Here is a 27,248-nt window from a genome sequence, read left to right on the forward strand (position 1 = left end):
TGGGCCCCAAAGCCAGAAATTGTAATTTAATCAGTCTGTGGTAGGACCCTAGCATTGACTTGTATAAAAGCTCCACAGGGAGTTTTTATGTGAAGCCCAGGTTAAGAACCACTTCTTTAAAGAGATGGATGTAGAATAAGGAAAAACCACAAATAAGTACATAATGCTTACTCATATATCACAAAACAGTTCATTGAGCATACAACACATTCACAAATCTGCAACAAAGATTTCTAATGATGAACAGTATGTCTACTGTGCTCCATTCAAATGAATGGCCATCATGTGCCTAGGAGGTAAGATTAGCAGAAGGTGGTACAGCAACCCAAAGGACAACCTCAATATCCGACTGGACAAACTGGTCAAACCTGACTTTTCAGAGGAGCATTTTAACAATGGAGAGACCAGCTCTATATTGATATAAGCGACATTTTGAAAATTAGTTGAAACCTCTTCCTTATAGCTCTTACCCAAACAGAGCTCTTGAGTCAAGGTGTTAATCTATACACTCTTTCAATTTAGAATTTCAGATGCTTGAAACATAGATCTTGATAACTGCTTGAATAAGGCTTAGCGGTGGATCCATTTGAAAGTCACACCATTAGAAGGAGCTTGGCTTTTAATGTAATTTAAAAGAGAATAATTTAGGTGACTCTGTCCAAGACTCTCATGAGCTGAATGCTGAATCAACCTCAAACCTTGTATATTTGAACTTGATCTTTACTAGATACATGGAGACCCAGAAGAAAAATAAGACATATATGACTCTAACGCATGCATACAAATTAAATAATTCTTAATTAGTCTTTGAGTAATGGCAGGAGGAAGATCTCTTGCCTTTAATTATCTTGAAAAATTGTCTAAAAATACAACTTAAGCTTCTGTTTTGATTTCTTCTATAGAGTCAACTAACTTATTTATTATTTTGATACGTTTGGCAATTTTGTTGCACTTATGGTATCAGATTTAGGAAAAGTGAAGGTATATATTAAGGATCTCTAGAAATTGTGACCTCTGTTAATAACTTACTAAGACTCACAATGATAACCAGGTCAAAATAATGAAGCCATTGCTCCATAAATGCACTGTATGTATTGATACTGGACAAAGTTTGCCCTGTGATGGATTTAAGGAGATGAAAGTTTGCTACTATTTGTTGAAATTTAGTTTTCAATAGAAGAACCATTTTCTCCAATAAAATCCTACAAAGACTTCCCATATATAATACAGACCAGAGTGAAGCTTTCCTACATGAACCTACCTGCACGGTTTAACCAGACACCATCAGAAGCCTTGGGTGCGTTAACGTATTAGCCCAGAGCTTGTTAAAAAATGTGAAAACCACTTTTCTGCTGCATAATGTCAAAATGCCTAGACTTCAAGTTCTCATAAATTCACCAGTTCAGTCATCTAAAAAATTCTCTCTTCTTGTCCAATCGGGGCATGCCCATGTCCATAATTACCAATAACCCAGCATGTTCCTTGTCTTCTTTTTGATTTTCTTCATGCTATCTCTCTTATGTAGAATCATATTCCATATCCAAGTCCTTCTATGAAAAATCTCTTTTCAAGATTTTATTAAGTCCTACCTTCTTCATGGCACCTCCCTGGTTTTATTTATATCATCCTATACTAATATATTTATTGATTACTTTCTACCTATAATATCCATTGTCACTCCATATGCATTCCTTTTAACTATCAAAATAGTTTGTTCCTAGAATTTAGGGATTTTGTTTTATATCTCTGATTCCCATAAGATCTTTCATATTGCCTATACTTGGTAGGCCTTTGGGAGCTACTTAATTGAGTAATTGAAGTTGTAATCATATAAATAAGGAAAGAAAATGTAAAAAAAATCAAGTCCATTGAATATAGTGCAAAGATATATTGATGACACTAGGAAACTCTATATTTCCTAATTATTTAATAATTTCTTCCACAATTAATTAATTAATTAATTATCTTTCATTCCAAATGATTTGCCATTTTCAAATGAAAAATTTTTTATGAGTGTGAAAAATGTTCTACTGTCACATGCAATGATGACTGAGTAAACACTTGGGGGTACAAAATTAGAAAAATCACACTAGTTTATTGCAAACTGCCTTGAATTTTATATTCATACTGTGGCATCAATTCATTAATTATAAATGCACAGTCTTTTGTGGGCTAAAAGAGAACAGGATGTGAAGGGCAAATAAAGAATTCATTGGTGAAGCAATATCTTGGACAGGAACTCCATTTTGTCTAATACTCTGCATACCTTTACTAGCACCCAGCAGTCAGTAAACTGCGGTGGTTCTAGTCGACTGATAGATGGCCTTTTCTTTGTTTGTGTTGTAACTAAGGGATGTTTGCAATATTAAAAAGCACATGCATACATGCGTACATGCATGCCATAACAAAAACCTTGCCCCAAGGTGACCATATGGCAGGGTCCCTGTACCTGAAACCCAAACAAAACCAACAGCCACAGATTCTGCACTTGTGTCTTTGACTGAGAATTTGAGCTGACATCAGTTGTGGTTTTGAGCCTGGACTGATTTCAATGTAAGCTTGTCAGTTGGCATTGTGAAAGAATGAATTAAACTAAGCCTGTATTTCCTTATCACTGAGTGTACCAGCCAAACTGTTTTGTGCATGCCTTTGACATTTTAATTGGAAGAGCTAGGTGGGCTTTCTTCAAAGTTCCTTTAGGACAGATAATCAAAATGAAAATTATTCCTGAGTATATGATTTGAGTATTTCAAACAGTTTTACCAAGGGACAATGTCGGCACAATGGAAGATAGGCAAATAACAAAATAGCTATAAAAACTTCAGTTAATCATTTTGAATTGTAGATATTTTGTTGCGTTGCTTTTATTTTGTTTTGTTAAATTAGGTCAGAAAGTATTTTATAGAAACAGAGAAGCTATTTTGCCAAATTTAGGATAGCCACAGGCTTAACTTTTTCTGAGGGAAATTAAATTTTAGAACATAATGGTCAATTATTTCTCAACTAAATATACATTTCCACTTTTAAGATGATTTTAAATTATTTTTGTAAGTGTCAGGGATTATTTGTGTTTTTAGACCAGAGACATAGATTTTTAAGAATAATAACAGAAAAATAAGTAGCATAATATATTGTGCATTTTTATGAATCCTGGAGTGGTAAGCTTTTTTTTTTCCAAATATTCCTTTACTAATGACCACATGTGTATTAATTTCTAATATTTATCCCCTCTTCCCTCTAGCTGTGGCTTCATCAAATGCTTGAAATTTCTGTTGTGGAAGAAAATGCGATTCTTTGAAAAGGTATGTGCTAAAAAATGTACACTTCCCACATCAAAAACTGTAGTGAACATACATTTACAAACATCACAGAATTGTAATAAATACTGTAAGATCACACAGGCTCTTAAAACCAAAACCCATTTTGTTGGCTTCAAACAATTTTATTTGATGATAAAGTGCATCCTCTTCTTGAAACTTCATTGAACTTTCTGGAATAAACTTCCCTAGAAATAAATATTTTGTAGGACAACAGCATTTTGCATTTCAGTTTAGTAGCGTTTAAGACAGAAAGTGAGTATTGAATAAGATAAAAGATGATACTGGAAATTGTGATCCAATCAATATATTTTCTAAGTCTATATAATTTCTTTCTATTTTTGTCACTATTAGTGAAAAAAATAGCTATTAAAATCATGAACAATTTTCATTTTTTTTCAAAATCCCACATTTGACAATACAGGGGACAACATCGTTGGCTAACCATTCATTTTGCTGATGAAGAAGAAAGAAGGATTGGTGGTTTATCTTCTTAATCTGTAATGTCACGTCCAATGTGGGAACCTTTAACCCCATGTGGCTATTTAAATTTAAATTTAATTTAGTTTAATGAAGCAGCTATTGAATACTTGAAAGGTGGATATTGCAATGCAAAACCAAATTTTTAGTTGGACAGTGGAGATAAAGAATATTTCTATCATCACAGAGTATTCCATTTGGCAGTGTTTTTCTAGGGTTTTGGGGTGGAATCTTGCCCACTTACAACTCAAAGCATCCTTACCAATTTACCTTAATTGGACATAAACTCCTAAGAAGAAAGGTGTAAAATAATATCCCTACCTTCAGATGTAAATCATTGAGGCACTGAATGGTTAAGTGTTTGCCAAGGTCTATTAGAAGTTTAAAGAATAGAAGATATAGATATGTGATTATGACTATAATGTAGCAAACATAAAGGACCTGTCTTGATGATACAGAAAAGGCAGATCATGATGAATAGCTTCCAATTTATCCAAAATACCTGATATTTTTATGAATATGACCACTCATTTCAAATCCTTGTCATGGACAAAAAAAAAAGAAAATTCATTTGGTGCTCATTATAAGACATGGTCTTTTCCACGTTAGCACTGAGCCTCCCAGGAAAAATAAGTTTCCAAGACACTGGAAAATAAGAGTGATTTTAACTTGGAAAGAGAGTCTTACAAAAACCATATCTGAAATGTAAATTCCATTGATTCACTTTAGCTACATTCTCTCCATTGTAACACTGTGAATCAGAAATACCTATTTTCCCTTGACCTCTAAAGATCTGTTTGCTATTCTCTAATCAATTTCACTTGGTTTGATTACACAGGTGATGGAGGGGAAAACACTTTTAGGTGGTGTGTTGGAAGGTATTCCGCTGTTTCTGTGAGAGCCAATTAATTGTTGACATTTCTTCTCAAGTCCGCATTTAGTGACATGATGTTAGTGTCTAAAAATCAGCCATTATGGGAATATTCACATCACAGAATTTGGAAGATGCTGCAAATCAGAGCACACAATCTCCCTTCCCAAACTTTTGTGAGCTGATTGTTAAACATTGATTACCAGCACAACATTGACTTTGAAGATGGGGAGAAACCCACCTTCTGACAAGCAACAGTCTGGTTTTCTGCTCTGCTTTTCCACTCTGTCTATTAAGGTTTAGGCTGCTACTGGTTTGGACAGAAGTCCTGAGTGGAAAATAGCATAAAGATAGCAATCAGAAACATTGAGTCGTAAAAATTATGAGTAGGTATCTCCTACTAAGTGGTTTAATAAACAAAGATAGACAATTTTATTTCTTCCAGCCCAGGAATTGAGAGAGTGAAGGTTAAAGTTCACTATCATGATAAGGATTTTGACATAATGTCGTAGACAGCAAGACTATTCACCTGGGTATTTCTTATATGTCCATGCAGCTACTCTGGGTATGCACACTGCAAGACTTGCATAAACCCCAAGTAACTAATTCATGCCTGTCAAATATCAAAGGAAGCCTAAGACAGACTTCACAATTGTCTTTGCCTAAAATAAGCTTTTAAGGGCAGGAGGCAAAACTAAGATTCAAATATGGATGTTTTCTCTGAATGGTTAACATACAGATCTATTTCATCAGGCAAAATCCCCAAATTTACTTAAAAATCTCTGACTTACTCAAGTCTACAAGAGTTGAGCAGGAAAGAAATGCTTCATTTTCTGCAATAAATGAGAGAATAGAAATACGTTTTTACAAACTAGGCTTCTGTTGTCTTCCATGTCTCTGGCCTATATATATTAGTAGTGTTTAAATTAAGTAAATAGAAAATTACAACATCCCCATTACTGGTAATCATCAAACTTCCACAGATAAATACATTGATAATCAAGAGTACAACTGTCATACTAATATATCAGTTCTCATCAATGCTGAAGCATGTAGCAATGCATCTTGCAGAATCAGTAGAGATATCATTATATGCTCATGCAAAGCAGATGCTTTAGATATAGTATGTGATTAGAAACATTAAAGCATAGTGTCATTAAAACAAGTGTCCCTGATACTTTCTTGGCATATCTGTGAGAATTGTATCCGCTTAAAATAACTTATTAATCTTGGTCACTGTTTAAGGGGAGTACATCATATGCTGATATGTCAAAGTCCACTGGTCCATAATAACTAGAAAATTCAAAATAATTCCTATTATCATAGGAAACTAAAAACAAACCTAAATTTTATATTATGGCATTGTTCTATTAAGAAATGGAAATCATATGTTCAGATGTAGATTACATTAATTTTTTATTGTGTCAAATGCTTCATATTTTGCCATATTATCAAAATATAGACTAAGTTTAACTTGTTCTCTACTTGGATTCAATGACTCATTTTGTAGTAAAATAAGGAAGAAATAGACAATATTTTAGATGCAGCACTCTACATATGTAAGAAGTACTGGAGCAAGGGAAACATGCTTACTAAACTATTCAAGCCAATATGTGATAGACTTTTGAATTTGAATGACCTCAAAATGATAAAGATTTTGACATAATATAGTAGGCAATAACACTGTCATCACCTGAGTGAAAAAAACTTTCCAAGGTGAATTAAAACAATCCGGGTCAAACTCTTCCAAAAAATTGAAGGGACCACTTCATAACTCATTTTATGAGGCCAACATCACCCTAATACCAAAGACAGATAAAGATATCACACAAAAAGAAAAATACAGACCACAATCCCTTATGAATATAGATGCATCCTCAACAAAATACTAACGAACCAAATCCAATAGTACCTTAAAAGAATTATACACCAAAATCAAGTGGGATTTATCCCAACTATGCACAGGGGTTCAAAACAAGAAAATCTATTAAAGTAAAATACCATGTTAATAGAATAAAGGAAAAATGCATGATTGTATTAATTGACACAGGAAAGGCACATGACAAAGCCTGGCACTGTTTCCTGATAAAATCACTTAGAAAACTAGGATTATAAGGATATTTTCTCAACATGAAAAAAGGCACATATGAAAAACCCACAGTTAACATTGTATCAATGGCAGAAGACTGAAAACTTTTCCTTCAGATCAGAATTACTGTTATTCAACATTATAACGTGAGGTTTAGCCAGAGCAATTAAGCAAGAAAAAGAAATAAAATGTATCCAAATTGGAAAAGAAGTAAAACTTTTCCTATTTGCAGATGACATGATCCTATATATAGAAAATCCTGAAAAATCACAACAAAGATACTAGAGTGAATAAATGAATTCAGCAAAGAGAAGGGTGCAAGATCAACATGCAAAAATCAGTAATGATTCTATTACACTAGTAGAGAACAGTCTGATGAGAATGTCAAGAAAATATTCTACTTATGATAGCAACTTAAAGAGTCAAATATCTAGGAGTAAATATAACTAAGGATGCAAAAGACTGGTACATGGAAAACTACAGAACATTGCTCAAAGGAATCAAAGTCCTAATTAAATGGAAAGACATTCTGTGTTCATGGACTAGAAGATTAAACATTGTTAAGATGTTAATTATACTCAAAGTAATTTACAGATTGAACACAATCTCAATCAATATGTCAACAGCCTTCTTTGCAGAAACAAAAAAGCTACTCATCACATGTATATGGAAGGGTAAGGGGCCATGAATAGCAAAAGTCTCTTGAAAAAGAACAGAGTTGGAGGACTCACACTACCCTATTTTAAAGTGTAATACAAAGCTACAGTAATGAAAAAAGGATGGTACTGGCATAAGGACAGACACATAGGCCAACGTAATCGAATTGAAAGTTCAGAAATAAGCTCTCACATCTATATGAAACCAAATGATTTTTGACTAGGGTACCAAGTCCACTCAATGCTGAAAGCTTAGTCTCCAACAAATGGTGCTGGGAAAGCTGCATATCCACATTGCAAAGGAATGAAGATGGACCATATGAAAAAAAAGAACTCAAGGTAAACCAATAATTAAATATAGGAAACCAAAGTATAGAAAAGAGAAAATATAGGGGAAAATGTAGAGAAAGGAATGAGGTTCTGTTACTTGTTACAACATGGATGAACTTTGAAGACATTATATTGAATATATAGAAAACATAGAGAAATATATAGGGAAAAATCTTTAAGACCTTTTGTGAGGCAATATTTTCTTAGACTTTACACCAAAAGCAGGAGAAACAAAAGAAAAAAAATACATAAATGAGACTTTATCAAAATTTTAAACTTTTACACATCAGAGGACTTGATCGTGAAAGTAAAAAGACAAGTAATAGAATGGAAAGAAATATTTGGGAACCACATATTTGAAAAGAGTTGAATATTTAGAACATATTTTTAAAAATCCTACAAATCAACAACCAAAAGATAAATAAATCAACTAAAAATGGGCAAAGGGTTTGAATAGGTGCTTCTCTAAAGAAGATATATAAATGGCCAATAAGCACATGAAAAGTTGTTCAATGTCATTAGCCATTGGGGAAATGCAAATCAAAACCTCAACTAGATAACATTTTACACCCACTATTTTGCACGTACTATTCACAAAACACAAAAGAATAAGTGCTGGAGAAAATGTGGAGAAATGAGAGCACTCATTTGTTGTTAGTGGGAATGTAAAATGGGGCATCCACTGTGAAAAACAGTTTAGCATTTTCTCAGAAAGTTAAGTATAGAATTTCCATATGACTGGTAATCCCACTTCTGGGTATATACCCAAAGGAATTTAAAGCAGGGAGCCAAACAGATATTTGTACATCCATGTTCTTAGTGGCATTATTCACAACTGCCAAAAGGCAGAAGCAATCCAAGTGCCAATGAATGGATAAACAAAATGCAATGTATATGTCCATACTTTGAAATATTATGAAAGCTTACAAAGGAATGAGATTCTGTTACTTGCTATAGCATGGATGAACTTTGAAGACATAATGTTAAATGAAAGAAGCCAGCCACAAAAGGACAAAACTGTATGATCTCACTTTTATGAAATAATCTGAATACACAAATTCGCAGAGAAACTAGAATACAGGATACAAATGGCTGGGGTTTGGATAGGGAATGGGGCATTATGCTTAATTGGTACAGAATTTCTGTTTGAGGTGAAGGAAAAGTTTTGAAAATGGATAATGGTGGTGGTAACATAACATTGTGAATGCCATTAGCACCACTGGATTATCTATTTGAACATGATTAAAATTGGAAATTATAGGTAGTATATATGTTACCAGAATAAAGATTATAAAAATTCAGAGAAAGGTATGATACAAAGAGTGAACCCTCATATAAACTATGGATTGCAGTCAATGGTATAATTAAAATAATTTTGTTTGATCGATTGTAGTAAAGATACCACACCAGTGCAAAGTCTTAATATTATGGAAAACTGAGTGTTTTATGGGGGTATATGCGAACTCTGTACTTAATGCATGATTTTTCTGTAAACCTGCAATTTCTGTAATTAAAATAAAGCCAAAAAGTTATCAGCACTTCCTCCATAGTTTGGTTGAAAGTATCAAACTGATTAAAATCTTATCAAGTACAAACGTGAGATTCAATTATCCATTTTGAGACCCTGGCCTCATTTTAAAATATTGTATAACTATATGTGGTATTTGAAGACATTAAAATAGAAGTTGGAAAGCCAGAAGAACACACTCCAGGAAATTTATTCTATAAAAATAATGCAGCAATACCTAAGGATCTATGTTTGAAGATCTCCATTAAAGCCTTGTTTAAAGTGGTCCAAACTGAAAATAATCTGAATGCGCATCAATACGGGAAGATAATTGGATTTTTAATACATCCATTTTATGAAAAATTATTTAGCTATTGAAAAGAATGAGTGAGATCTAAGTTATTGTTCTGTAAAGATAATAATTATGAGTCATTAAATGAGAGAAGCTGTTTGCAGATACATATATATATATACTGGAAAATGCCACTTATATAAAACGAATGACCATCTTCCACTTAACTTGTACATCTAATGCATCTATACCTTCCATTTTCCCTATAAAATATGAAAAAGGTTCAGAGAACGCTCCCTGAAAGTTGACACCATAGAGTTCTGTCCCCACCAGTAAACATTGACTTTCTAAGGGTAACTTGTGTTTGTTCTAAACCTGTTCATGCCACTTGTTCTTATTATTGTAACTACGAAATTTAAGGAAACATTACAGAAATTGGTTACAAATAAATGTGATAAAAGAGGTTTGTTGTTCCCAAGAAAGTGAAGTTAAAAGCCCTGGAAAATCTCCATAAATGCAAATCACTAAAAACATATACATTGAGAATCTGGTGTACTCAAGACCACTGTGAGAAAAAGCAGGAAAGAAAATTAAGAAAATCTAGGGAAATACTGCATTCGATTGCTTAGTAAATAGTAAATTAACAAAACAAAAATAGGAAGATTTGGTGGGATTTATGCAAGAAAATTTATAATCCAGCTGACACATATTCTAAGAAATTTAACATATTTAAATGTGTATGTTTAAATTAAAATAAAATACTTATGTATCACTTTAATGGTTGCCGTTTACTGAAAAATTATAATTTATGGTTATTGAGGTGGGATCTTTGACCATGAATAATTGAGTATACTGCATGCATGCAAGAAAGTATGATAGAATATATATTTCAAATTGTCAACATTTTTACCATGGATTAGAGACTGGAAAGTGAAAAAGAAAAACGGAGAAGAGAGACAAGAAAAAAATGATGTGGCAAAATGGACATGAATGCATAGCATTATGTATAGAATAATTTTTTATCTATAGTATTGCCATATACATGTAAAAGTAGAATTTGCATATGGAAAAGTATAAGGGACATCATGAGTGAAGACAGTAATTTCTTTAGGTAATGGAATGGTGGGTAATTTTGTTCTGTCTTCAAATGATAATACAGTGTTTTCATAAGTAAAAGAAGTTTTTTAAAAAAATAAAATGGAAATGAGAAAGTATGAACTTTTATTCTTGTATTTCACTAGAGGCTTTGGAGATTTATTTTATTTTTCTATGTGATACCAATTTTTTTTTCTTAATCACCATATTTTTAGACCCTTAACTGGATGAAGAGTGGGGGAAGAGGAGGAACTCATTTTCAAATGTCCTAAGGGGAGAAATTAAATGGTATGGCAATTTAAAAATACTACTAAAAGGAGAGTACCTTGATTTCTGTTTCCCTACTTCAGCGCTGATGATATTAAAGGCCAAAAATGTGACAATGTCAGGTTGTTGAATGAGAACTGAGACTCGAATTAAATTATGAGTCAGCAAATATATTTCTCATTCTTCAAAACTAAAGTGAGAGGATGAATTATTTAGCCTCTAAAAACCTAAATCTTGGGAAGTAGATGTTAAGTCTGGAAGTTCTTCCCTCTGACACTTGTTTACTAAGTTTGTTTGGGGTAAGTACTGAAAGACTTTCTAATACCTTTACAATTCAAAACAAAAAGAATTTTTATGTTAATTTATTAAAATGCATGTGGAACTATTGCATCAAAAAACTTCTTTCAGGTCTAATATTATAGCTTCTATATTATTCTGGTCTTTTTGCTAGATATTAAAAGAAGTATTTCTATTTTTTGCCTCTAAACTCTTTGATTTTCAATTAAAACAAACAAACACAAAATTAGAACAATCCTTTGATCACCCCTTCGTAATGAGTCTTCATTTATTCACAGAAAAATTAAACACTTTTATAATACTTTAATATGATTTCAAACATACAGACAAGTTGCAAGCACGTTATAAAAAGCTTACATATTTCCTTAACACAAGTTCACAATTTCTAAGCATTTTACAGGTTGCTTTACATTATCTATCTATCCATCCATTCATCCACCTACCCACCCACCCACCTATCTACTAAACATCATACATCGTTTCAGAATTGTTAGAGAATAAGTTGCAGACATTATAACAATTTACTCCTAATATACCAGTGAATGTTTCCTAAGTACCATTATTAAAACCGGAAAATTTAACATAGACACTGCACTATCATCTTACCTATAGTCTATGTTTAAATTTTGCCAATTTTTCAGTAATTCCATTTCTCACAATTCTTCCCTTGGCTCACTCACTCACTCCTTTGCAGACAAAATCAACCATGTTCCAACATAGCTGTGCTATATTACACTGAGCGACATGGAAATTGGTATCATTATTTTATCATTAAACCACAAAGGGCTTAGTCCCTACCCTCAAAAACCCCAGTACTCAAGAAAAAATATTGACAAAATAAAGTCTTATGTAATTAACTGATAATTTAGGTTACATAAACTCTATGTCCGAGTAAGATTATATGAGGAAATTGAGGTTTTTAAATTGACCCCCATGTACAACTTTTGATTTGCAAATACAGAGAGGCATCAGGCAAATTGCTACACAGTGTGAGCCAGAGAGTCTTCTGGACCCAAGGCTAACACACACATGGTGATGGTTAAGGACGATTCATCTGAGCTAGATGTTTGGCATTGATTCAGAGGGGGGGCAGCCAGGAGACTATTACTGTAATCCAAGAAACAGTCTATTAAGGTGCTATACTTTGAAAACTGACAGTGTAAATACAAAGGATTATGCGAATATGCAACAATTTAAAAGAAAAATCAGTAATCCTTAGTGACAGAAAGAATATAGGAAATGAAGAAAAAAATGATGATTCAAAATGACACTAGTACTTACAGCTCAGGAAATTGAGAAAATGGTAATAGCCTCTGACAAGATGTGATAGTCAAGAGGAGAGGCTTTTGGGGGGATGGAGGTTGTGGAAAGTTCAGTTGTGGACATGCTGCTTTTGGGAAGCCTGCATAGAAGTGCCTGAGTGGCATTGAGGGTCCTGGCACTTGAGGGGAGAACTAGACTGGAGAGAAAGACTTGGGATTTCCCACACGGGAAAGGTGCTAGCTGAATGCAGCTGGTAGGGATCTGTGTCCGTGAAGAATATGAGAAGGTTAGCAGAGGCTAAGCGATGAGCCTTGGGGAATACCCATGTTTAGAGAGTGGGAGGAGAAAGATGGATTAGAAAAGGAATGAGCAATATGAATGACTTGAGTTGTTACCATTAATGAGCCAATACATTATCACCTGGCTGGACAAAATGGTGAGGCTGAAGGTATTCATTCTCATGAATTTGTGCTGGTTCAGACTACAGATTAGTTCTAAGCATGAAAGGGTGGGCTGTGTTGACCCAAGGTTACTAGCTCCAAGCATGAAGGTCTGGACTCTGCACCCCTTTGATCAACCTGCTTTCTTTAGTCAATCCTCGGTTTATAATCTGGATTAATTTCAGAGCCTCAAGTTGGCCCTGGAATCCATCCTCCCTTTGGAAATCCTTTCAAGCTAGTAATAACTAGAACTTAGAATACCATTCCACATTTTATTTATATCTTGAGGGCTGCATTAGAATCAAATCAATTTCAGAAAGGAATCTGGGACAGGAAACTGGTTTCTAGAAACTGAGACCATGGTTTAGTTCTCAGGAAGTTTTGTCTTGGGGTAGCCAAGTAGCCATATGTACCTGATATCTTTTTTATCTCTTCCTACTCAAAGTATTTTATTTTCTTCTTTAGAATTATTTTGTGGTTTGAAGTTATTTGGGTTTGTTTTTGTTTTGTTATGGTTTTGCATGTACCTCTTTTACAATCTAATTTTTTATTTTTACCATCTGGGAAAGGATGAAAGCAAACAAATCATAAGACACATGCATTTTCTATGACTCACTTAGAAATAATATACTACATTTCAAAAGTACCTTTTATATACTCATAATGGACTAAAAGAAAAGGGAATTGTGGCATAGTGATTCTTTGAAAACAACTCACTTGGCTCTCTCCAAATCAAATGCTAGCTGCATAGTTTATTTGAGAACTATTTGGGGGAAGGATGAAGGAGAAAGCAACCATACCAAAAACCCATCTGCACAGACTAGAGCTGAAACATAAGAAAGAGGTGCTTGCTATGGGAGAGAAGGAGGAGAACAACTATATTGTTAGTTTGCATCTTGTGTAATTGAAGGCAGCTGGGCAATTAAAAAGGTTGGGTCTCATTAAAGCCTGTGCATTAGGTAACATCTGATTCAGACTCTTAAAGCTCAGATTGCAAATCCATTCTTTTTCCTTTTATGTTGGCTAAAGGGATTAAGTAAACTGAATTTTACAAACATATATATTCAATCCTATAACCCTCAGATACAGAAAATTAGGGATTTAATTTTTAATAGCATTAGTGAGATATAATTTGTACACAGCACAATTCACCTGAAAGTGTATATACCTCAATGGCTTTTAGTATGTTCTCAGAGCTGTGCAACCATCATCGCAACCATTTTTAGAACGTTTTCACTTTCCCAAGGAGAAAACTCGCACCCCTTAGGCCTCACTTCCCAACCCAAGACTCTCTTTTCACATGTTGGAATATGGTCTGTTGGGAAGGCAGATAAGACACAGGTAATTACAAATGAATAGCCAATGTCCAATGTCCCTTCATAAAGTTCTCCAATTATGTAAGGGAGTTAATTGCTAAAAGAAAAAAATCCTTTAATGTGCTGTTAACTGAAATGCAGTTGTCCATATCAAAAGAAGAACAGTTCTCTAGAGTATATGGTGATGACTTTTAATTCTAATAGAAATTATTTTCATTTTCTCGTTGGTATTATTGACCTCTCTGGGTGGGACTGAGTCAGGAGCTGAATTTAAAAATTATGTCATGGGCGATTCCATCAGTGCTTAGGTGGGAGTTCAGAGGTTGAAGAGTAAAGCTCAGGGGAAAATTCCTCACAGAAATAAATCTCCTTTATTTAGGCAGAGAATCATCTTAGAATTGATTACTGTCTTTTCCTCTGAGTCCCAGAAGGTCAGGGCTAGTACAGGGATGTAAGCCCCTTTGTAATATCCCAGAGCTGCCAGGACAGGGCCCTGTGTGCGTACCGGGTCCAATAAAGGTGACCAGCTGACTGAGAGTCTATCCCTGATGCCCTGAATGAGAGGTTTGCAAAGCATTTTAGTTTGTAGCTGCCACGGTGATCAAAGGAGAGGAAAAGGAAAGTTTTTTCTTTGAGGTCAGCTTTCAGCTGCTATAAATTAGTCATGGATACAGCAGAAGAGGGAAAGAGGAGAGTTCCTGTGAAATGAGAAAGAGTGGTAAGGTCCAGGGTACGTATATATTACTCTAGCCTGCATCTTCTTGTTTATATGTTTTTACCTAACAGATTAAATCAACGGAACCTGCCAATGCACTGGACAGCATTACCATCCATTAGTATAGATCTGGGACGAGACTTCTAACCATAATTAAAACAGGCATTTAGATGCAAATTGTTTTGTGGCCAACAGTGGGAAATTAAATCTCCTTTATAATGCATAATCATTTTGTTCCCCACATTATTCTGGGTAACTGTAATTAAACCATTGTCGAACATCAGAACCACCTAAGGAAAGAGGGACTGATGATGTGGTTGGGAATTGGCAGAAGACAGATGGATAATGAAACTTAGCAGATAAGAAGTAATAATCTCACTTTCAAATTATTATTATTATTTTTCGCATGGACGGAAAGTTCACTTCACCCCTCATATCATATCCTCTCTGAGTCACAATGGTGATCAGAATTCTGATTTATGAAAGAGTCACAATTAGCTCTGTTCCTTACATTTTTATTAACATGATGGAACATTATGTATTTTATTCCTAAATGGGGATTGATTGCTGAAATATCATATAAAAATTTGAGTATGGAAAATTTAACATGAAAACACTTGGAAGGTGATGTAATAAAAAAAGGTAATAATTTAGATTTTAGGGGTTTTTTTGACTCCTTTCTTTTAGAATTATTTCTAAAATTTCTTGATTATGGAGTTTTAATTAATTTACTATATCAGCCATTACTATTATGATTATGTTAATTACAATGCAAATTTTAAAATGATTTAGAGTAATTTCTTAAGAATCTGTTGCTATCTTGCAGTATCTCCTTTTGTTTTTCCTTGTTTTACACCTGATTTCCTCACATCTCATATTCTTGAACTAGCCTCTTATCTCCCATTATTACTGTAATATTCACTGCAATTGAGGCTTGAATTTATAAATCATAGTTAGTAATTATTTTCTTCAGGGTGGCAGTGTACAAGTCTCTTAATTGTCTCTGTCCCATCCAATAGCCCTAACCAGGATTGGAACTTTTCCAAATTATTTGAATGAGCATTTCTGGGTTTCACTCTGATTGACTTGACTGTCAAAATAATTAAGTTAGGTGGAATTTACCAATGAATGCATGCACTCCATACTAAGCCTGAAAAATAAGAAGTAACCAGGGAAAAACTAAAGAAACTATGAGTAATGAGATTTATTTTTACTCCCCAAATTAACCCCATGCACTTTGTTCTCATAATGTTCAGAGCAGCTATGAACCTGTAATTGCCTGTGTAACGTCTACCTTCTCAACATACCACAAATTCCAGGGAGGTGGAGACCACGTTGGCCCTGTTTTTCAGTCCAGTGTTGCATCTCGAGCACCTAGCATAGTGCCTGGCATGCAAAGACCATCAACAAATGCTAGCTGATTGAGTATATAAGTGTTTCTACCTTTAGTCTTGCTGTGACATGTTTGACGTATGCAAAAGCCAGGGAATGTCCTACAGAAAGTAAAACTCTGAGTCAGGGAGCTTTAGTGCACCGGGTAGTGCAGTGTCTAAATCTTAGTGAGTGCTCAATAAATATTGACAACAGCAAGTTGAAGCCCTCGGGGGAATGGTGAACAGCTGTCAGTGAAATGGATAATGGCCATATATTTCATCAGTTTACATTACAAGTGGTTTAACCGAAGATCCATCTATTCACTGCCAAACATATATCTAGTATTTAACATAGGGATGGCGTCATGCTGGGCACTATTGGTTTAAAGCATTATTAACTAATTGTTTGGTCTTTCTACTAGAAGAAAAGCAATCGAATGTGTTCCTTTCATATATTAGTTAAAAAATTACATCTGGAGGTCAACGTAATGTATTGCCTTTGCTATCCGCATTTAGAGGTTTGTTACTATATTAACGGGAATTAATACTCAGAGGTTTTAACTCTAATTAACTGCAAAGTTGTGTGTGATCAGCACTAATATTACGTTAATTACATTTACTAAGGCAGGAGAATGTATTGAAATTATGTAGAAATGTTTTTTAAGAGCAAGGCTTGAAATTTTAATGAAAATTTTGTTTTTTTACTAGAAAATTAGAGAAATACATTAGACGAATATATATATACATATAATATACAAAGAATTAGAAGTGTTTTTAACTGTAAGGCTTACAATTAAAACAAACGTCTGAGGGTGGTGTGATGGTGGCTCAGTGGCAGAATTCTCACCTGCCATGCTGGAGACCTGGGTTCGATTCTTGCGTGCCATGCTGGAGACCCGGGTTCGATTCCTGGTTCCTGCCTATGCACAAAAAAAAAAAAAAAAAAAAAATTGTCTGGACGTGCGTGTGGGTGGGAAAGGATCTCCATCAAGAGCCAATGTGAGACTTTGGTGTCAGCCCCTGCCCTGGCACCAAACCCAGTCAGCCCCTCCACTGCAGTCAAGACCATCCTCATCTCCAAGTTCTACCAACCCTGCAGTGAAGACACAGAAGTCGCCAGGGAGACTTTCTATGTGGCAGGGAAAAAAGATGGAAATGCTTGTAATTCCCTAGAAGGGGGGTGGTAATAAGAGGATCTGACAACAGATTGAATTACAGACATCAGCGACATCATACTTTGACTTCTGTGTGGGTTCTTCAGGGAGTGAACTGAGCATTTTAGATCTCATTCAAGTGTGGAAACATTAGACAATTGTTTTAAAAATGTCTGGGAACTGGATTTAATTTTCCAAGTACACCAGGTTGATGAGATTTTTGCACAACTGGTGATGGGGGAATGGTACTGGGGACCAACCTGAATGAGGTTGTTACACAACTTGATGCACAATATAAACTGGAGATACCTGTGTTGTGTCAGCTGTAAAGAATATGGGTCTTCTTGAGATCCCCAAGAAATATAAACATGGGTGATATCAGTATAAAAGTGCCAAATCTGCCCTCTTTTAAATTAAAAAAAAAAGTCTATTCCCAGGTAAAATCCAGAGGTAAAAGTCATCTAAGTTTACCATGCATTGTTGACCAATAGTAGAGGAGGAGAGTCTTAACTTTTGCTCTTGGATTAAACTCAAGGCCCTGTTTAGAAGGTGTGTAAAGTTGATATGTAAACTTCAATGTTGCTTTTCTCGCTCAATGATTTTAAAGAAATTAAATAGTTTCAGTAAGTTTTTTTTCTTTTCTAAACTGCATTCCTATGCCCATGTAAGGCATGCCTTTATGTATTGACAACTACAGTATTTTAAAAAGTGTTTGAGGCATTTCTTTAATTTATCCACAACCAAAAATGTGGCTGTTTTTGTATAGATCACAAGTGCAGCATTACTTAATTCTTTACATTTGTCACAACTGTTACTTTAAAGACCATTTATGTATTGCAAGAAGACTTTATGAACATTTCTCATAGTTTACATAAACTCTAAAGTAACTGGACTGCTAAAAAATGTCTGATAATTCTATTCTCTAAAAATTAGAGAGAAGTAGTTATCCTGAACATTTCAGTTAATGGCATTTTCTCTATATAATACATTTTACATGATCTCACTTTATTCAATTGACAATAAATTTCTTTTCAGAGATGGTAGAGAAATCAATAGCCAAACTCAGTTATTCATCCATATTTCATATAATTTTTGCCTTCTTAGCGATTTGATACAATGGAAGAAAATAGCTTCTCTTGGAATGACTAAAAAGACATAAATATTGGAGCTGGATTGAAATTCGCTCAGCACATCAGTCTGATATTCAAAATATTGGCATAAATTGATCGTATTGCTTCCTAGCTGAAAATGTTATGCTCCCTCCAACCCCCCACTCAGTTACTTGCATGGTAAACTTCAAACCCCTCCAATCTTCTGTTTTTATGCTTTCCTTTTGCCATTTTCCCTGTCCCCAGTATAGTGTGTTCCAAGCACAATACACTATTTGTAGGTCCCCAACACAGGCAAGTGCCCTCCTCTCAAATACATTTACACACACGGATCTCTTCCTTTGATTAACTGCTTCTGTTCTCCTCTGATCAAATACTTACATAAAAATGCAATTCAAATGCCGTTTCTTCTTTGTGCTCCACTATATCACCTGGTTCACTCTCTCTCCTGTGTTCCCACAGTCCATGTTGCATAGCTTAGTTACTGCAAACTTTTCATTTTAGATTGAGATTAATTAAACTTTGCTGTCCTTCGTCAGAATATAGACTTCCTGAAATCAGGGTTCATTTCTTAGAGGTTTTTTAAATACACCAATGCCAAGCAGAGAGACCATTAGTTCTCCAGTAAATGATAGTTATTTTAATTACTAACTTTCAAGTACCTAATGATCCCCAATGGAGAAAGAATTTAAAGAATTTACCTTAAAGAATACAACTATATCACTTATTCTGACCTCCAGGAACCAAAGAAAACAAACTTGTTTGGTCATCCCATTGCTTCTGATATTTGTATAATTTCTTGTTTTTTTTTTTTTACATGGAATCCAATCCAAAGATGCCTATTACTTTCAGTAGATTTTCTTCTTTCTCTTCCAGAGAAATCCTACAGAGGGGTTCAGTCTTTAACTTATAGAAAAGATTGTTGTTTGTATTTTGCAAACCCAACAGACCACAAAAAAAAATGAACTCTTTCATTCCATTAAAGAATAATCTAAATTTCTAAGGTGATATAGAACCTCCCACATGACAAGAGCTAATCTAAGAAATGCTTGAATTCCCACAAAATCAAGAGCACTGCACCTACAAAAAATCCATTTCCTTCTTGACTAACTACTTTCCCCTCTCAACTGAAGCTTTTCCGGTGGAGACCTGAGGCCTGTTTCCAACAGCTATCTTAAACGGAGAACTGACTTATGTTATTATAGTAATATACCAGGTTTTTGTTTAACATCATTACTACCTGGCTGAAATAAATACATTAATTAAATTTGCTAATGATGCTAAATTGGATGGTTTTACATCCTCAAGTGAGGACAGAAAAATAATCGAAAAGGGTCTGAAGAAGTTAAAAATATGGCCAGGCAGGAAAAAAAAAAAAAGAAGGTGTCATCTTGGAAACATGCAAATGAATACCTATGGGAGAAGTTAAGGTGAAATTCAGCTGTTCTGTATGTGGGAAGATGGAGCACAAGTGTCTAACTCTGAGTTGCTGTGTAAATACAAAGACATTATTAATTTTCAGCAAAGTACCAGTAGTTTCTATTGATGCAGAATTTTTTTATAGGCAATCTTAGAGCACATAATGCACAGTAAGACATATCCTCATTTGAGGTCAGGAAATAGATAATGTCATTAACCCTGGTTTCCAGGCAAGGAAAACTTTTATCTTAAAGAAGAATTACACAATTTGTTCAAGGTCACTGAAAGAGCTATTGACTCCTATTCTTAACAGATAATTACTAAGATTGAGTTTAAATATATCTACTAATTGCAATTGCACATTTGCCTAGTTTATGTCTTCCATTTACCTAACATTCTATTTAGATACTCACTGTATCTTTTTCTACGATCTAATTAAAATTAGTATTGCTACAGCTTAATAGATCCCCCTACAACTTGTTTGTGGACTTGTTACTTTCTCAAACTGACAATTTATTACACAGCCTTGAAGATGAAATGATTGAATAGAATGCCGGGTTAGAGGTATTGCCTCTAGAGAATGTATTTTGCTCTTCTTCCAGAAAAAACAAATGTTGTTTTTCCTTGTGAGAAAATAACATCCTTGCCACTTCTCTCATTTAAAAGCCCTTGGATTATTTGGAGATGCATAGGTCCAATGATAATTGAATAAAAAGCAATGTGAGTTTGAAATTACTCCATGCATCCATATAAACTATATAGACACATACATCTGCCTTGTGTAAAACTGCACCAACTGGGTGGAAATTGCCTTGGGAGGAGCATGAGGGAAAGCATCCAAGAGACAGGGTCAAATCAAGAGCTACCAGACAACAGTCCATGGACAAAATTAGAGAAGAGAGAGAAAAGCACTCAGCCATGAACATATCTCAAGATTTGCATGTTGGAAGGGGTGGATTCTTCATTAAGAGGTAGAGACAAGTGATAAAAGAACATTGAAGTCCTTGGAGTGGAGAGAACAGATGAGAAGAACTCAATAAGGTATGTGAAGGTGGGCCATGCAGGAAGCTCAGTCCACATGCCTTCACAGCAGGAGGGGGCTGAGTAGAAAGAGGAGACAAGGGTATCCATTTTAGAGGAAGGAATGTAGAAAGATTAAATTTAATAATAGACAAAAATGTCGTATTTCCAGAATTTCCTAGAAGCCACGAGGGCGCCACTTTGAGTTTCCTCAACTCCCTAGTTATAGAATACTGCCATGACTTGCTTTTATACCTTTCACAGCACTTCATTTCTTTCATAGCACTTATCACAATCTATAACAGTTTCGTTGACTGACTTGGTTATTTTGCCTTCCCCAGTTACAATAGAATGTAATTCTTACAAAAGAAGAGCCCTCAGCTCTCATGTTGGTTGTGGCAGTCCCAGTGACCTAGGACATGTGCACAGAGTTAGTGCTCAAATGCACCTTGGGAAAAGAGTGAATAAATATTTAACTTGTGTATGTGCACGATATGTAGTTATATTTCAGATATGAAGATATGCTATAGTGTGTAGAATACCTTAAGAAAGAAAAAAAACCCATATTTTCCCTAAAATCAACTCATAAAATGACACAGTCTGCTCTCTTTGCTTTGTTTTAGCTCTGAGCAACAGGATCCTTTTTCCCATGTCAGCATTTTTAAGTAGCTGGTGAAGGTTTTTATGTTTCCATATTTTTTTATTATTTTATTTCATGAAAACATTAGGGCAGCATGATTGATGATGCAAAAGCTGGAATGTGAGGCAGAATGAAATAACGTTCCAGGTGCTCATTTGGCTGCCAATTATGTTAAAAGGTGTTATAAAACTCCTGCTGCCCTTAGAATGGTGGGGCAGCCAGCAGAGCTTAAGATAAAGCCACTGAAGGCTCCTAAGTCAAGCCTCACACATCCTCCCTGCTCTGCTTTTTGTTTCTTTCTTCATACCTGCAAGGAAGTTTAGGTATAAAGGGTGGCCAAACTATCCTGGCCTTTTTGGAGCAAAAGAAATCTTTCCAATACTGATTGTGTTTTTATTATTATTATTTTTTTCTGATTGTGTTTTTTTTTTTTTTTGCCTTTTCTTGGGAGCATTTTAAGGACTAAGGAACTGAATTCAAAAATAAATATTTAAAAATATTGGTTGTGAACATCTTTGTCTAATGGTGTTGGTTTTGAACCAACCCAACGTTGTGGATTTAAGATAAGAGAATGTGACATGGTTAATGAATGAATGAATGAATGAATGAATGAATGAATGAATCACTTATTCATTCATTAACATCTGTAGCTTTCTAATTGCCAGGTGCTGTTCTAGACAGTGAGGATATAACATGCTTACATTCTCAAATTAAAAAGAATTTCAGGATAGAGGGAGGACTATCAAAGTACTGGAAGCTGCCCTCAGGAGGTGACACATGAAGTGGGACTGCCAAGTCAAGATTTGTAGACAGAGCATTTTAAGGGGTTGAATGAGGAAGCACAAAAGTCAAAAAGAAGAATGAGGTTCAAAGCACAGGAAGAAGGCCAGTGTGGCCCGGACACATTTAGCTCAGGGGAAAGCAGTATGAGATGCTCAATACTGAAATTTCCCAGATACCTATAACTATACAGTATAACTAGTAACAGACCAGCAAATTCTAATGTATACTATATTTGATACAAAGGTCGTTGATCAGACGCCTGACTAATGTATATTATGCAGAGCATTTAGCTTAATAGAGGCAAACATGGTTTCACAGTGAATTGCTTAAGGAGACTATTCCATCCCTGTAGTTTATGCTTTTAATATTACTAAAATCTTTTCAGATGCTTTTTTTTTAAATTAAGCCTTTTCTTCTACTTCCTGCTAATAGTGTGATGATATATTTATAACAGTTATTTGCAGGAGCACTATTAACAATTATCATAGTGCGGCTTCAAAAGAAATAAAAACTTTATTAATAAAATAAGAGATTTTGCAAAAGCCATCAAAGCAAACCCCTTTTTATCTATCTTGCCAACAGTGCTAACAATACCCTTGAGTATGTTAGTTCTTTGTACCTCTCTAGGGACTCACACATATTACTCTGTCGGTGGGATAGATTTGCGATTCGCAAACAGTATTCTTCCATTAGAAGAAAAGGTTTCAGTCACACAAGGATATTAGCTTCACCGCGTCTAAGTTACTTCCTTCCAAACATAACATAAAGAAAAAGCTCGTACATCTGAATGTAGTATGAACTGAGGCCCCACAGGAAGCTGTGTTCAGAATCTAGCCCCTCTGAGGCCATGCCTTCCTCCACTGTGCCCCCCTTAAATTAGAAGCAGCCATTATTTCGTGGGGGTGAATTTAATGCTTCAATTGGCACGTGCATACCCAATGGCAAAGCCATTCAGCTCAGTTTGCCTCCCTTCTCAAGAGTGTGGGTGGGATAGGTATAAAACTAAACTTAAGTCAAGTCTGGGTGCTCTGTGATATCACGCCAGCTGTACAAATGAGGAAACACATTGAAGAGAAGTGCCTGTTAAGGGCCCTTAGTTCATGAGTACAAAGAGTCCACAGTGCAATCAGGCAAGACTCTCCTTTGGTGCTGTACCTTCTCTTCTAAGTTTGTGGCCATTTTTACACAAGGTGAGGGAAGTTGTAGAATGAGGAAGGACTTGCAAACTGTTATTTAAGCATTGGAACTTAATAGGGTACTTTAAAAGCACTCCTGAGAGTCAACGAGCAGGTGGGGGCCACAGACGCCACGGGAAGGCGACAGCGGTGGCCTCGGCAAACCGTCCTTACCTAGAGCATCCGGGAGTCCACCATGAACGGATAGGTGGACCTAAGTGCGAAGCTAATTATCAGAGCTCAACTTGGGGAAGATAATTCGGTGAATTCCCATTCATAATGAACATATTACTTAGGGTGAATCAGTGCTAATGATGCAACGAGTTTTCAAAGGAAAAATTCCAAGCAATGATGAAGTTACGATAAAGTACAAAGATGAAGATGGAGATCTTATCACAATATTTGAAAGTTCTGACCTTTCTTTTGCAATTCAATGTGATAGGATACTGAAGCTGACATTGATTGTTAATGGCCAACCAAGGCCCCTTAAATCAAGCCAGGTGAAATATCTCCTCGAGAACTGATAGGACTTTGAAATAAAATTAGTCACTTATTAGACAGCTTGGAACCACCTGGAGAACCAGGACTTTCCACCAGTATTCCTGGAAATGATAGGAATCATTTTCATGGTTGGGAAGAAAAGCCTGCTGCTTCTGATTCTTCTGGAAAATAGTTTACTCAAGTTATGGCTGCAAGTATGTCAGCCTTTGATCCCTTAAGAAACCAAAATGAGGGTGGGCCATGGGGGCCAGTGGCAGAGTTATTGCCTGCCATGCTGAAGACCCGGGTTTGATTCCCCATGCCTGCCCATGCAAAAAAAAAAAAAACAAAAAACCCCACAAAAACCCAAGATGAAATCAATAAAAATATCATGTCTGTATTTGGCTTAATAGATGGTCAAGTTTTAGGGCCACCCAGTGCTTCTGCGGAAGACTGTTGAGGAACACCTGCCAGCATTGCTTGCTCTTCCTCAGTAGCTTACCCGCCAGGAGCTCAGCCACAGCAGCCACCATATCCAGGAGCTCAGACATGAGTAGGTCAGATGTACCAACAGTACCAACCACAGGCTGGCTGTGGTGCTCAGCAGCCCCAGGCTCCCCCTCAACCGCCTCAGCAGTAGGGTATTTAGTATTCAGCAGGCCATAGTCAGCAGACTGGACCCAGCCACCACAACAGTCCCAGGGGACATGGCCAGCAACCAACTTCCCAGGCACTGGCTCCTGCCTCTTCTGGTCAGCCTCAGCCACTGCCTGCTCAACCTCCATGGCAGCCCCAGGCAAGCAATTATCCTCCACCAACTTATACCACCCAAGCTGCCAGCCACCTAATTACACCATGGCCCCTACTTCACAACTTGGAATGGCTCCCAGCCAACCTGGGGACTATCAACCAAGACCAGGTTTTACTCCACCTCCTGGAAGAACTATAACCCTTTCTCCAAGTGCACAGAACCATCCTCCCTTTGGTCAGGGCTGTACCCAGCACCTGGTTATGGATAAGGAGACTCAGCTACGCTGATGAATGTAGCTGCTAGCTATTTGCCTCCCCAAAGACTCCAATACTGCTATTTTATTTTAATTTGTATTGAAGTTCAGAAATTTAAAAAGCAGAACTTTTTTTTAAATATCAATATCACTGTTTCTGTTGCATGAAAGTATAATTTGCTGGAACATGAAAAAAGACCAAGATAAATTTTTCTTCTCCCCTTCTTTAAATTGTAGCCACTTCCTAGTTATTTTATTTTGGAACGTGACTTAAATGTGTGTAAAGTGATTGATTTTCTAGCTTGCCTTGTCCAGAGGAAACAAAAATGTTAGGTTGAGGTTTATCCATCTCACTTGGCTTTTTACTATTAACATGAATTGCTAAAGTAGATCCCTTTAAGAAGACAACTAGGTATCACATACAAAATGTAACATGGATAAGCTAATAAAGATGATCGAACCCCCACCCCCACCCCAAAAAAAGCCAAAACAGACAAACAAACCAAACAACACTCCTAAAGAGAGAATTTAGGGCCTGGGCCTCCTGAGAGGCTAGTTTTAGAAAAACTGAAGCCTTCCCCATCCTTGTAGCCTCCTCTTTTCTCATTTTCCCAGCCTATTCCTCTTATACTTTCCTCTCTCCAGCTCTCTGTAAAAAATCACAGATCCGCACTTGTATGCATTGATGTCACTCTGCTCTCCTTCACAATGATGTGAGTGTTTCCATCTTGACTTCAAGGAAGAATTAAAGGCTTTGCATCTTTTAAAGAAATTCTAGGTGACCTTGGAAGTGGTAGAGTAGGTACTGTGTTGAATTTGAGGCCTTCTTTCACTCTTAACATCATGTCATATTGGTAAGTATAGTAATAACCTGTTTGAAATGCTCTTTATATAGTAAAATAACATCAATAACATTATTTCATCACCATATAATCCAGCCATATTATAATTACCTGGCTTTACTCACCAAAATATGGAAGCACGGGAGATAAATAATTTGTTTAAATATAATAAAACCAGGCCAAAGATTCCAAACTAATATGGCTTAAATACAGAATGTACTTTGGGATCTTCATTCATTCAGTGTGAATTGTACAGACATATATTGAGCTTCCACCACGTGCAAAGCCTTGGAGTTTATACTGAAATATGCTACTTGCATTCACAAATATCCTACTCCAGAGTGACAGACCATCACAAGGACATAATTACTGTCCAGTGTTATTAAGGGAAACATTGTAAGTATTATAAGAACAATATGTGGACAACCACTGTATTTTCCATTTGGGCTCCCCAAGCTTTGTCCTTTACTATGAAAGCAGATTTAGGAATGTCTTTAAATGTTAGAAAAACTTTATCAGAGATTTTAGAACTTGGATGTTTTAGGAAGCCAGAATATTCATCTCTCCAATTTCCAAGTGGATTTTATTAAAGATCTTAACAATATTTGGGCACAGCGAAGGAGATTAAAAAAAAAAGGATTATTTTTCCTTCATTAGATGTGGGTGAGAAAGCAACATAAGAGAAACACTGAAATTATCATTATCCAGACATCAGCAAGGGCTAAAGGTAGCCTGGCTTGAGGGAAGATGCCTTATGGGAGGATTGATATTGTATGTCTTTATGGAAATCTTGTTTTGAATATATAGCCACTCAGACTGTTGGTGATTTGCTAATATAACTCAAGAAAATCTGCTGTTTGAGTTTCTGAAGTTTCAAAGGTTTATTTTAATAATTGCGGTGCTAATAAAATCCTCTATCAAGAATTGGAATTTCTAATTTTTATTTCCTGAAATTTACATTTTTAATTTGTATTATATTTCTTTTCACTGAAATGCAATGATTTCGATACATCTCAATGGCCAGAGAGCTTCTATATCCTAGCAATATCAAGACTGTTGTATTCATAAAATTTCACAGAATCCTCTTTAGATCTGAAAAGTAACTCCAAAAGCCTCATCTCATTTTTCAGATCAAAGCACTGAGCTCCAGCGAATCAAAGTGAATCACCTAAGGGCCCACAGACGTGGTAACAGATCCAGAAATATCCCAATGTTCTTTTCATTATGAACGCTTTTGCATTTATAGCTTTGCAAGGGTACTTTTGAGTTATTTGCCTATATTTTGAATTTCTGGATTCATTGTCAGTGTCTAAA

At 35.6% G+C, this 27,248-nt stretch overlaps 2 pseudogenes; both read left to right on the top strand.

Annotated features, from left to right (window-relative positions):
* The window catches only part of LOC143675887 (AP-3 complex subunit sigma-1-like), a 56,242-nt pseudogene extending 32,456 nt beyond the window's left edge, over positions 1 to 23,786 (top strand).
* An 18-nt stretch (positions 23,787 to 23,804) lies between these two features.
* Positions 23,805 to 25,126, top strand: LOC143675888 (protein TFG pseudogene; annotated as a pseudogene).
* The last annotated feature ends 2,122 nt before the right edge of the window (positions 25,127 to 27,248 follow it).

Source organism: Tamandua tetradactyla, chromosome 3, assembly GCF_023851605.1.
Source record: "Tamandua tetradactyla isolate mTamTet1 chromosome 3, mTamTet1.pri, whole genome shotgun sequence".
NCBI classification, from domain to species: Eukaryota; Metazoa; Chordata; class Mammalia; order Pilosa; family Myrmecophagidae; genus Tamandua; species Tamandua tetradactyla.